Below are 14118 nucleotides of genomic sequence, written 5' to 3' on the forward strand. Positions count from 1 at the left end.
CGGCATCACGTTAAAGAAAAATGCATTCTAACAAATTGATCAATCGCATTGAAAAACCAATGCAAGAAACAAGTCAGCTATTCTATGAGACTACGACGTAAAAGGAACAACCACTAGTCAACATCATCATTAAAATCACTAAATCTAGGGTTAGATAATTGTATTTAGGAACCCAAACAACTAAAAACATTCACTGAGCAACAATCTAAACAGATAGAAGGGACATTCAACAATTACAAATCATGATGAAAACATCATCAGTTGATGAAATTCATTAATAGGGAAGTAATAATGCAACTGGATGTATCTAAAATATAAACGAAATTTACCATACAAGAAGATCTAGAAATATAGAGAGAAAATAAATAACCACATTAACAAAAACACATGCAAAAACTAACCGTCTAAAACTTTATGAATTATGCAAAATAGAGCATATTCAATACCCAACATACAAGCTAGTTCTATCAGAAGTTGAAATAAATACAAACTAAGGTTCAAATGACAACACAACCAGGAAGAGGAATAAGTAGATGTTGCAGCACTACACACAAGTAAATGTCAGTAGAAATTAGAGATGAAAAACTATCACGTAATGTATTACCCAAGACAATTACAGATTTCAGAACTTGGAATGTTCTTAATAGTCAATGAGAGGTTCTCATACGTAGGAAGCAAGCATTTCAATGTTCATACCACATTATAATCGCACCAGATATGAGGTAGCAAAAGCATAAATTAGAACATGGATCCATTCCTGAAAACATAAAAACTAACTAATACAGGCACACACTCGAGTCAAAATACTGGTTCAAATACTTCGAGTTAAGTTGCAGGCCATACTTCCTAGATATAAAATGTTTCTCCTCTCAAAAAATAATTGGTAATTTTTAAACTGCCGTAGTTTAGCTTTTATCCAAAGGACCTAAGTCATTTAAATGAGTCAAATAATCAGTTCATCGGTGACTCAAATCAAAATGAAAATTGAAAATACAAGAACAGCCAAGATTAGTGGCGTTGGTGAGAAACAGAATATATGAGAAGGCGCTCAATGTGTTTGGAATGGATTATAAAATCGTCCTCACAAATTATCAGATTAACGAGATTATTGTAAATTCATCATCACACCTTCTCTTCAAATATATAGATTGATTTATACATACATATATATAGGTGACTCAAATCAAAATGAAGACTGAAAATACAAGATCAGCCAAGATTAGTGGCATAGGTGAGAAACAAAATATATGAGAAGGTGCTCAGTGTGTTTGGAATGGATTATAAAATCATCCTCACAAATTATCAGATTAACGAGATTATTGTAAACTCATCATCACACCTTCTCTTCAGATATATAGTCTGATTTATACATACATATATATATATATATATATACACACAAAAACACATTCATGGGTGTAGTAGTATTTTCTGTGTAAACACAGGCAGGCAACAAAATGTATATATCAAAAAGGCGAGTCGAGTACCCTCACCATCTTAGGCCCTTGAGCAGGAATCATGGTTTTTTCAACAGTGTTTTACAGGGAGCTAAAGAACAGCAACTAAAACAACCACCAAAAAATCATTTTAAAAAAACAAAATGTTCTGTCAACCAGATCACAACCCAAATATATGAATTACACAATCGGACATAGCTTCAGATGATTACCGTGTGCAGCTATTAACAAGTTTATTCATAAAGAAACTTAACAAATAAATATAATGTATCCCTTGCTCAAGAACATTAATGAGGGAGAAGGTAGGTCTATAATACCTATCATGAAAAATTCTTGGGTACTAGGAGGGTACCATGTGGCATGCTACATGACTTCAACCAATCACAAACACCATGGCCCCCATGTTGCTCTCCATCACCCAAAACATAAATGTAGCCCCACACTCTCAACCAATGAGAGAAGATGAAGGTACTACATGGCACCTACCCTCTTTGCACACAATATGACTGATTTAAGTAGGACAAAATTAAAATGCCCATTAATAATTTTTATAAAAAATCATACAAAACCCTAATTTCCAAGTCAGTGATTCAATGCTCATCTCAAAATCAATCAAAAACAGGAAGAAATCTATAGTAAAAACAAAATATCAATAGATCTCATCAATCGACGCTCTGCATGATGTCCTCGGCGATGAACTTAGTGCCCTTGTCCTTATCGGCGGCGGTGCGACCCTTGGTCTTGCGATCCTTATCAAGGCGGAGCTTGGTGATGAGAACCTTGGAAGGATTGATTCCGACGTTGGCGATGGAGCCATTAACCTTCTCTCGAGTGATGTGCTCGATGTGGATCACCCACTTCTTGAGGTACACTTGCACCGCCTTGCTCTCGCGGCCCTTGAAGGTTCCTCTGACGACCTGAACCTCGTCGTCCTTGAGAACCGGCATCAACCGGACGCTGTACTTGGACCGGAGTTCCAAAGAGAGCCGCGAACTCATCAGGGCACGGCGAACGATCGACGGCGCCGTGAAGTGAGCCTTCCTGTTCTTCCATTGGGAGCTCGAAACCCTAAGATTGTACTTCATCCTCTCTTTCTCTCTCTCTCTCTGCGCAACTAAAATAGCGTCAAGCAAAGAGGCGAGGCTAGGGTTTTTTGCTTATTATCGTGGTTTTTATAGTCCAGTGTAACCGCCTAAAGTCTGTTTACTATAAAAACGACACTGTTTAAACCACCGACTCTGATTTAGGGTTTGGGCCCCTTAGGCCTATTGTTAGCTGTATCTGATTGTGGACTGGGTGATTTTATTGCACCCAAATAATAACTGGTATATCTAATTAAAATTTAAAAAATTTATTTCTATTATAACTTAATATAAATTTATTAATAAAGATAATATATATTAAATTTTAGAAAAAATTACTCATAAATCCCATTTTGGTAAATGTTGCTCTAGTTAGTCCTAAGTGTTTTTTCTTAAACCATTTAGTCTTTTTTATTTTTGGTATGATATATGTTTTTGATATATTGTATATGGAGTTTACATTTTTATCCATATTGATTTCATTTTGGAGGTCTCTTAATCTTTCCAACAATGGCAGCTCCTCCAATAGAGTCCGTCTAGTGCTTCGACCGAAAGAAGACAGTCGTGGTCCGTCATCTTTGTTGAAAACTGTTCACAACATATATATATATATATATATATATATATATAAAGAGAGAGATTCAGAGAGAGATGGAGATGACTAAAAAGGCCGATCTGGAACTTGAACTTGAAGACGAAGAAACGATCTAGACGAAGCGGCGCCAGCAGAGGAGAAAGAGAAACCGAGGCGACGACGGCATAGCCGTGGGGAGCCATACCAGCGACGGCGACACCGCCGATGGAGGAACAAGGCGACAGCGACAGATTTTATTCGATCTGATTTGAGGGAAGTACAAATCTGATTTGCTCAGATCCGTTAAGAAAGCGGCGGCAACACTGTCAGCGAGTGGGGGAAGGAGGCAACGGAGTGGAGGACGGTGAGGACAGTTGTGAAGAAGAGAGAGAATAGAGAGGAGGAGAGACAGAGGGTTTGGTTTCACCCCCCCAGGCCGCCGCCACAGAGGGTTTGGTTTTCCCTATTGTAGTTGATGTTCACGATGATGATGATGTTTGATGATGTAGTTGATGATGATGATATTTGATGATGTAGTTGATGTTTGATAATGTTCATGATATTGATGATGTAGTTGATGTTTGATGATGTTAACAATGTTCACAATGTTGATAATGTTGCTGATGTTCTGATGATGTTCATAATGGTTTGATTATGTTGCTGATGTTTTGATGATGATGATGTTTGATGATGTTCACGTTGTTGATGATGTAGTTGATGTTTGATGATGTTTTGATGATGTTGTTATTTTTTTTGATGTTTTGATGATGTAGTTGATGGTGATGATGTTTGATGATGTTGCTGATGTAGTTGACGTTCGGAAAGGAGGGAAATTATAAAAAAACCTATAGTAAGCTTTTTGGGTATTTTTGTCATATCAACATCAGTAAAAACTTACATTTTCCCTCTATCAAAAAAAAAAATTACGTGTTAAATAAATGGGTATATACGTAATTAACATTTAAACAGGATTTATCAGTCTACAAAATAAAAGATAGGACCAAATGGTTCAATAAATTAAAATTTGAGATTTATTGGTGTTTTGTCCTAAATTTTAAAATAAAATATTAATATTATTTTTTCATGATATACCAAAATTATTTATGTTTATTTTCATATTTAATTATCTTAATCTTCTTTTTCAAGTTTCAATTATTTTTTTCTTCATTTTCTTTCTCCCTCCAAAACTATAATTTACCCTACCAAAATTTTCTATTATCCCCAACATTATTAGTTCTTATTATGTTGTTATTTGTTTTGACAATGAAATGAAAACAAACAATATATTACACTATATTGTTAGCATTAACAAAGCAAGGGACTAATCAATCTGTAATATGTATACAAGAACCTGTCTGTATAAATATCATGCTAGCTATTATCAATATAATTGTGGTTTTGTTATTACGACTCCTTCGGGTTGTTTTTGTTTCAAACTTGGTTATTTTTACGGGGGACAATATTGGTATTATGAAAATATTAATTTATTTTCTCTCACAATCTCTCTACTTTTGGCAAGATTGAATATGAGGATTATAAGATAAATGAGTTTCTCTTCGTTTCTTTTCATTTCTCCCATTTTTCTCTCTTAAGTTATCCAGACAAATAAGAGAAATACAAATCGCTACATTTCTTTTATTTATCTCCAAATCACTCAACCCAAACATAGCGTTAAAGAATTTGTATCTCAATTTCATTCAAAGCTGAGGGAAGCAATCATTAGATACCATGTTTGTCTAGCAACATATACACATACAACAAAATGAGTTAGGGTTAAATGTAATGGGTATGGATTCTGTCCAGTCCGGGATCGGATTGGACCGTGCTATTGGACCCGTAGGGGCTCATCACGGGTCCCGTTTTGATAATCTGAACCGTTCAATATGTAGAAATCGTCGAGTACTATACACTTGTAAAAAATTACGTTGATCGGATATCGATAGCTATGTGATCAAAACAATTTTTTGTCAACCGTTAATTTGTTCACCGTCCAATTTTTTTAATACGAAACTGATTTGATCATATAGCTATCGATGTCCGATCAACGTGATTTTTTTACAGGCATATAGTACTCGACGAGTTATACACATTCAACGGTTCATATTATCAAAATGGGACCTATGGTGGGCCCCCACGGACCCAACAGCACGGTTCAGTTCGATCCTGGACTGGACAGAAGCCATACCCAAATGTAATACTCTGTTAGTTCCAAAATAATGATCTCTTTTAAAGAATTTAATTTTTTTTATAGTACGATTATTATATTTAAAAAAATATTATTTTTTTCAAAATTACCCTTTGATAATCAGTGTGTTTGATTTTAGTTTTTTTAATTCAGTTTTTTGAAAATTGAATTTTTTGTTTTTCGTATTTTTTTATTTTTTTAGATACACCTTACTTAGATATATCTAAATAGTAAATTATTTGTGAAAAAAATATTTTAAAAATTAATAAATATACAAAAATATGAAAAATGTATTGAATTTTTTCTTTTTTTTATTTTTAGTATTTAGTGATTTTTTAAAAGCTTTTTCACAAATGTTATATTTTTTTAAGTGTATTTATATCGAGTGTGTCTAAAAATTAAAAAAATTGCTTAAAATATCAAAAAAAATCAATGAAAACAAAAAAAATACGGAAAATAAAAAAGAAAAATTTTCTGAAAAGTAAATTCTAAAAACTAAAACCAAACAGAGTAAGTATATTTTTTAAAAAAATATCAATTGTCATAATTGTATTTTTTATATTATTAATTAATTTAAAAGAATGGTAAAATAGTAAATTCAGATTATTTTATTTCTTGATTTTTAAAAATAAATTAATATTTTAATATAATAAAAAATAAAATAAAGAACTAATATTTTGAGATAAAAAAAAATGAATTTTTTATGTTTGTTCAGCATGTGCGCTGGGGGAAAGACAAGAAATATTATTTTATTTCTTAATTTAGGAAAATAATAATAAATGTATTGAGAGTAAATTATAATTCTAAATAATTTAATAAGATGTATTGGAAAATTAGGTGGACTTAATAATTTTTTTTATAAAAATATAATCTCATGTGAAGTAGAATCAAATGCAGTGATCGAGTCATGAAGGTTTTACTTATGAGCGTTTTTAAAAAAATATTATTCTGGGCCTTTGAATAAGGAAGGATTTTTTTTGTATTGGGCCAATAAGGAGTTTGGCCCTGGGACATCTTCCAAACTGGGTGCTTAGAGGAATTGAAGGTGTCAGGCTAAAACTGGCTCAGGGACATGAATTAGTTAAAGGGTTGGTATACAAATATATATATTTTTATCTTTTTTTTTTAGTCCCATTCAGCTTGCTTGATTTTATATTTTCAAAAATACTTTTCAAAAAATTTTATTTTTTATTTTTCGTATTTTTTTTTTACTGAACTTTTTTAATAGTTTACGTAATTTTTTTAATTTTTAGAAACACTTAACATAAATACACCTAGAAAGTAAAAAATTGTAATTTTTTTTAAAAAATTCATTAAATACCAAAAATATAAAAAATATATATATACAAGAATTCAGTACATTTTTTTGTATTTTAATGTATTTATTAATTTTTTAAAATATTTTTTTACAAATTTTCATCTAAGTAAGGTGCATCTAAAAAAGTAAAAAAAAAATGTTTAAAATTTTTAAAATATTCACTAAAAACAAAAAACACGAAAATCAAAAAGTCAAAAAGTCAAAAATTTAAAATTAATTTTTTATTTTTTATACATCTTTTTATAAAAAGTTAAAAACAACACTTATTTATATCATCTCAAACAACCCTTTAAATATAAACAACATTATCCAAGGTTTGGCTGCTGTTCATTCAATGAATTTTGAAATATGAATGAATATTTATGGTCTATCTGCTTGTTAAGATTATTAGGATTGGTTAGGGAAGTGGGTTGATTTTTTTATTTTTTTATTTTTTTTGCTATTTTGGTCCGGCTAAAAAGTTTGGTTTGAAAATGATTTTTTAACTTTTTGACTTTTTTTGTGAGAGAAAAGTATAATGATTATGAGTTGGATGTGATGTTTTGTTATTTGTTGATGGGTTAGACTGCCGATTTGTTTTCTTTTTTTTTTTAATTTTCTTTCTTTCTTTCTTATATATATATATATATATATATATATATATTATATAAATATATTTCAAAATTTTGACTAAAAATTCTTACTTCAAGAGTCTCTTCCCATAAGGAAAAGTCTCATTGGAAGTTTGAGAAGATTATGAAAGTTTATTCCTATTTATAGGAAAAGATTTTTCAAAGAGAACCTACAAAATTCTATATGGGATTCAATCAAATTATTTGAAACATATTGATTGGAGGAAGAGTTAAAATTTTCATTTCCCTCCAAAATTAAACCTAACATTCAATCAATTTGTTTGGAGGGAATGTTTAAAAAATTTAATTTCTTTAAAACAAGTAACTTTTTTTATATATCAATTATGACTTTATTAAATATTATTAATAAATACTATACAACAATTTTTATTTTTATTTGAGTATTTATATATATTTTTATTTATTTATAATTTTTAATTATATAATATTAATTATGACGTCACAGTTCGATCGTTTTGACCCGACGGTTGAACCGGTGACTTGTCCACCCGGTCCCTTTTCCGGTTCGCTCACCGGTCCGGGTTTCAAAATATTGGCTAAAATAACTTATTTTGTCTTTTATGACTAAAATAGCCAAAAAAAAAGCCCACAACCTATCTTCCCAAACACAACCTATTCAACTTTTATACAATAACTTCATAAAAATTAAAACTAGGACTGAAACAATTTAAGATGAGTTCAATAGTATATTGTTTAGGTTTAATTTATAAATTGAACAAGTTTTCAAAATGTTTTAAATTTTATTTGTTTATCTTTCAGTTCAATTGAACTAATCAAGATCTAAACTAGACGAGCTTAATTTTTTATATTATTTATAATATAATGTAAGGCTCCGTTTGGCAAGAGTTTTTTTGATTATTTTAGTCACAAAAGACAAAATAGACTATTTTAACCACAACAAACAAAACATTACATCAAACCCATAATCATTACACTATTCTCTCACAAAAAAGGTCAAAAAAGCCAAAATGTCATTCCCAAACCAAACTTTTTAGCCCAGGCTAAAATAGTCAAAAAAGTCAAAAAGCCAACTCACTTCCCAAACATAGGCTAAATATGTCTATAGTGTTGAGTTAGAATCAACTATACAAAATTAACGAATTTCAAAACGTGTTTAAGGTATTTTTATTTTATTTTATTAATAAAATTGTTCAAATATGACTTATTTACATTGCTAGTTATTATAAAATGAATTTTTAACAAACATAACACCAATATGTCTATTCGATTTGAGAGGGTAATTTTTGGTAAAAATTGGGCCGAGCTGTGAGATGGACTTGGTGGCCCAAAATACCAAGGACTGGGTAAAAGGCCGAAATGTTACTGCGGCCCAAGAGAGATAAAAGTCACTCCGGCCCGAGCTGTTGAAGTGACTCCGGCTCAAAAGCGATAGATTTACTCCGGCTCTGCGGAGATGATTGATTTACTTCGGTCGAAAGAGATGAAGTTACTCCGGCTAAAGGAATTGCAGAGCTGCTTCGGTTTTGACAACTTGAGTTAGTCCGGTTTGAAAAGGTAGTCCGGTAGGGATTTTATTCGGGTAGGTCGGTTGTAATGTTGTTACTCAGTAGATCGGTCCAAAACACACCACGGTTCATGTATGAGAGAACCGAGATATGGTGTAGCATGAAGAAGAACCGAACAACTGTTAGTACGGCCTACTTTGTGGCTCGGCATGGCCAATTTTACTTCGGTCAAATGGAAGTTCGGTCATAAAGAAAACCATCCCACTTGGTTTAAGCAGTGGGGGAGGGTGTAAAAGGATAAGCATTATCCTTAGGAGTATGAATCCTAGGAGGACTCTGCATGGAGAAATACAAGTCCTACTAGGATTGTGCCATACAAAACTTATAAAAACCGCAAGCACCACCTTGGAGGAGGTAATTGAACACAATTCTTTCTGAGAACATAGAGCTTTGTCTATTTGTCAAGCTTACTGACTTAGGCATCGGAGAGGTTTCCGACACACACCCGCCGGCTAGCTCACGTTTGTGTTTTCAGGTGACAAAGCGACGTCGTACGGAGGAGCGTGGACTTGGTCAACAGGATTATACGAGGAGAATTATTTCCTCCCCGTACAATTGGCGCCGTCTGTGGAAATAACAGACAAGAACAAAAACCTCTTGACTAAGCTTCTCCTTTCTCATTCAATGGCACACATTGAAGACTTGCCACAGTCCGCCGTCGACGGACTAACTCCAGAGGGGGGCGCAAGGCGTGAAGGATTACCCTCTGTCCCTCCTATGGCAGATCTGGAGCCCCAACAACATAATTCCAGGAGGAGTGGCAGGGGAAGGCGGAATAGCAGCCCTCGACATTCTCAGAGTCTTGACAAGCAAAGGAGGAGGATGGATCCTCAAGCCCTGGAAGACCGCGTAAAGGAACAAGATGAACTAATTCGAAAGATGGCGGCGGACATGGAGGCTTTGAAACGCCAGATGAAGACTAAAGATGTGGCGACAGGAGAGGGGCGCAAGCACAAGACGCCCCCTCGCCACTCAGAGAATCGTAGCAGGAATACTACACCCTCCCAAGGAGAGAGCAGAAGCCTCAGGACAGGCGACACTCACTCCTTATCTTCAAGGACTCGTCACTCCAGGTCTGAGAGGACGAGATCCGAGAGATCATACACTGAAGGAAGCACGTATTGGCCTTCACATTCACACCAAACCAGATCCAGACAAACAGAGCTACCCAGGTCATCCGACTTACGAACCATGCTAGAAGAAAAAACACGATGCAAGGAGGATGCCAGGGCAAGGGATCCACACCGAGTTTCGGCCTTACAACGGTTGGCTCCTCGGACGCATGGAAGCGTCGAGGTTGGAATGCCAATACCGCGACCGGCCTACGAACCAACGGACAAGGCATTGGCAAGACTACAGACTTCGCCGTTTGTCCCAGCAATCGAAAACGCGCCCCTACCATCAGGCTTCCTTCAGCCGAAATTCAATACATATGAAGGGAAGACGGACCCGTATTCACACCTGAGCCACTTTCGCCAAGTCATGGCTGTGTACAGGCGAAACGAGGCCTTAATGTGCATACTCTTCCCGTCAAGTCTTGGCGACCTAGGCTTGACTTGGTTCGAGAAACTCCCAGAAGGCAGCATAACCTCCTGGGCTCAACTAGCGGAAGCGTTCGTAACGAGATTTCGGACAAATACTAAGACACCGGTGGAGATAGACCAGTTACTCTCCATCGACATGGGTGAGAAAGAGACCTTCAGATCTTACAACAGTCGCTACTGGGAGACATTCAACCAGATTGGAGACTGCCCCACCAATCTAGCCATCGCGCAATATAAAAGAGGCCTACCAGTAGGGAACAGACTAAGGGATTCGATTACCATGACGCCACCCCTCACCATGGAGGCCCTGATGGAGAGCGTGCATCAGCACATCAGGGTAGAAGAGGATGGCGCACGTACAAAAGCAAAATCTAGTGCAACCGTAGTACCAGAAAAGAAGACCTCAGCAAAGGTCAATACGGTAGATCGGCAGAATAAAAACGGGCGTGGCAGACGAGATAACGGAGAAGACCCAGACAAAAGATGGTTGAGAATCCGCACTGCCATAACAACGGTATTCAAAAACCCAATATATCGGATTCTGAGCGAAATAAAAGACGAGCCATTTGTCAAGTGGCCAGCCAAGCTAGGGGAAGCTCAGAAGAATTACGACGACAGATCACGGTGCACCTTCCACAAAGAAAAGGGGCACCGAACTGAGAATTGCACGCCACTGAGACAGCACTTGGAAGAATTGGTGGCAGGAGGCCACTTGGACAAATACATTGAAGGAGGAGCGCAACCGGCCCCCCAAGATCATAATGATCATCCCAATAGAATGCTGATCGATGCACCACCTCAAGGCATTATCAATGTAATTCATGGAGTTTTTGAACCTGAGCGCGTATGCGAGCTCAGAGGTTCAATCAGGAAGGCTGAGCACTTTAGGGAAGTATTAAGTGCCCAACCTGCCATCAAGAAGGGGAGGACAGAGGCAACAAACGTCATGTCCTTTTCGGATAAGGACTTGGAACGAATTTACTGTCCCCATAATGATGCCCTGGTTGTCACTCTCCGAGTCAAGGATTTTGACGTCAAGCGGATTCTGATTGACCAGGGTAGTTCATGTGAGATCATGTATTACGACACATTCAAGCAACTAAAGCTGCAAGACAAAGACTTGGCACCTGCAGTTTCTCCCCTGATTGGATTCAACTCCATGCCCGAGTGGCCTGTCGGCAAAATAATCCTTCCAGTCAGAGCAGGAAGTGTAACAAAACAAGTGGAGTTCTGGGTATTGAAGGTCCCCTCCACCTACAACATCATCCTGGGCAGAACATGGCTGCATGCCATGCGTTCGGTAGCGTCATCATACCATCAGGTAATGCGGTTCCCCAATGACACCGGTATAATTGAAGAAGTCTATGGCGATCAGATCATGTCAAAACAGTGCTTCGCCACAGCGAATGGAAGCCGAGCTGCCAAAGGATACGTTCATTCGGTGGAAGAGCCAGAAAGTAATGAACTATTCGCGGACGTCGGCAAAGAGGCTGATCAGAAAGCAGTGGAGGACTTGGAGGAGGTAAAAATAGATGAGAAGAACCCGGATAAGTTCTTCTTGCTTGGCTCATCGTTGTCCAGCGCTGAGAGATTAGAGGTTTTGGAATTCTTGACCTCTAATATCGAAGTGTTTGCCTGGACACCTTACGACATGCCAGGCATTGATCCAAACTTCATCAGTCACCAACTCAATGTCCACCCATCCGCCAGACCAGTCATCCAACGCACACGCAGATCGGCACTCCACCACGCCGAAATAGTGGCAGAAGAGGTAGGCAACCTGCTGGAGGCAGGAGCGATAAGGGAAGTGCACTACCCAAGATGGATCTCCAACACCGTCGTAGTGCCAAAAAAGAATGGTAAATGGCGTGTCTGCGTCGACTACAAAACAGTCAACAAGGCGTGCCCAAAAGATAGCTTCCCTCTACCAAGGATAGATCAACTGGTGGACCTAACGGCAGGGCATAACCGACTTAGCTTTCTGGATGCATACAGAGGCTACCACCAGATCGCCATGCATGAACCAGACCAGGAGGTCACATCCTTCACAACACCAAGGGGGTTATATTGCTACAAGGTCATGCCCTTTGGCCTAAAGAACGCAGGGGCGACATTCCAGAGGATGGTCACCAAGATGTTCGAACCATTGTTAGGCAGAACAATGGAGGCTTACATCGACGACATGGTGGTCAAAAGCAAGGATGAGAATGACCATCTTAAAGATCTAGGCGAGATGTTCCAGATCCTGAAGAAACACAAGCTGCGCCTCAACGCGTCCAAATGCGCATTCGGAGTTGGATCTGGCAAATTCTTGGGCTTCCTGGTGACCAACCGAGGTATAGAAGCAGACCCCTCTCAGATTAAAGCAATCCAGGAATTGGAGAGACCAAACTCAGTCAAAGAAGTGCAGCATCTCACTGGTATGGCGGCTGCACTCAACTGGTTCATAAGTAGGTCGTCAGACAGACTACGACCGTTCTTCCAAGCTTTAAAAGCCAAGTTTGAGTGGGATGAAGAATGCGACCGAGCTCTGGAAAGCTTGAAGGAGTACATGTCTTCCCCACCACTACTGTTACTCCGGTACCTGGTGAAGAACTCTTTTTGTACCTGGCAGTTTCTCAGCACGCAGTTAGCGCAGTGTTGGTTCGTGCAGAAGGAATACAACACCTGCCCATCTTTTATGTCAGCAAGACATTGTTGGGAGCCGAAACAAGGTACTTGCCCTTGGAGAAACTAGCATTAGCATTAATGATGGCATCCAGAAAATTGGCACACTACTTTCACGCCCACACCATAGTCGTCCTCACAGCCTTTCCACTAAAAGCTCTATTTGAAAGGGCGAACTTTAGTGGGCGAATCTTAAAATGGGCAGTGGAGTTGGGACAATTCGACATTAAGTTCCAACCCAAGACCGCAATAAAAGCCCAATCTTTGGCAGACTTCGTCGCGGAGTTTACTCCTGGAAGTCATCATATCTGCCCAGTCGACCTGACTGACACAACCGAACTAGGGACGGAAGTTGACGCCGGAATAGCGCAACCCCTAGTGGAAGGTAGTCAATCAAGCGCCAAGGCAGATCATACTAAGGACAACAAGGAAGAGACAAACAAAGGCTCACCAGCAGTTCAAACAGAGGACAAAGGAAAGACAGCCAACATGGACCTCGAAGAAAACACCATTCTTGACCTCACGACATCGTCTGATCCTTCCACTTGCTGGAAACTATTCGTTGGAGAGATGTGGAAGCTCTTTGTGGATGGAGCATCCAACCGACATGGTGCAGGGCTTGGCATAGTCCTCATCTCTCCAGACGGCCTGGTTATAGAGCAAGCAATCAACCTTGGCTTCCCAGCATCCAACAATGAAGCGGAGTATGAGGCGCTTCTCGCAGGACTCAAGTCAGCACACTTCATGAAAGCAACCGAAATAATGGTATACAGTGACTCTCTGCTGGTGGTAAACCAAATTTTTGGCGAATACGAAGCAAAGGACGACAGAATGGCCAAGTACCAAGAGTTAGTCAGAATGGAGATCAAGAAGTTTGATGTGGTAAGGATAGAACAAATTGGCAGGGAGGAAAACAACCGAGCGGACGAGCTAGCAGGCCTTGCCTCAATGGCAGATACATCAATCCCTCATCCATTACTCATCGACTTCTTACCAAGACCAAGCATAGAAGACCCCGAAGCAGAAGAAGTATGTTGCGCAGAATTAGGCCCTTCTTGGATGGATCCCATCATCCTATTCCTAAAAGACGGCATCCTACCAGAAGAGAAAAAAGAAGCCAACAGAATAAGGGC

The 14118-nt window shown here is 37.9% G+C and overlaps 2 non-coding genes and 1 pseudogene across 3 annotated transcripts; all 3 read right to left on the minus strand.

Annotated features, from left to right (window-relative positions):
- Positions 1 to 1046: 1046 nt before the first annotated feature.
- LOC114312224 (small nucleolar RNA U30) lies at positions 1047 to 1130 on the minus strand. The gene has a single exon (XR_003646777.2). It is a non-coding gene; the product is annotated as a small nucleolar RNA U30 (small nucleolar RNA).
- Positions 1131 to 1257: 127 nt separating this feature from the next.
- LOC114312223 (small nucleolar RNA U30) lies at positions 1258 to 1341 on the minus strand. Its single transcript, XR_003646776.1, has one exon. It is a non-coding gene; the product is annotated as a small nucleolar RNA U30 (small nucleolar RNA).
- A 626-nt stretch (positions 1342 to 1967) lies between these two features.
- Positions 1968 to 2553, minus strand: LOC114312206 (large ribosomal subunit protein uL24y pseudogene; annotated as a pseudogene). Its single transcript, XR_014327925.1, has one exon. The product of XR_014327925.1 is annotated as a large ribosomal subunit protein uL24y pseudogene (transcript).
- Between the last annotated feature and the right edge of the window lie 11565 nt (positions 2554 to 14118).

Source organism: Camellia sinensis, chromosome 1, assembly GCF_055761805.1.
Source record: "Camellia sinensis isolate YWXY chromosome 1, ASM5576180v1, whole genome shotgun sequence".
NCBI classification, from domain to species: domain Eukaryota; kingdom Viridiplantae; phylum Streptophyta; class Magnoliopsida; order Ericales; family Theaceae; genus Camellia; species Camellia sinensis.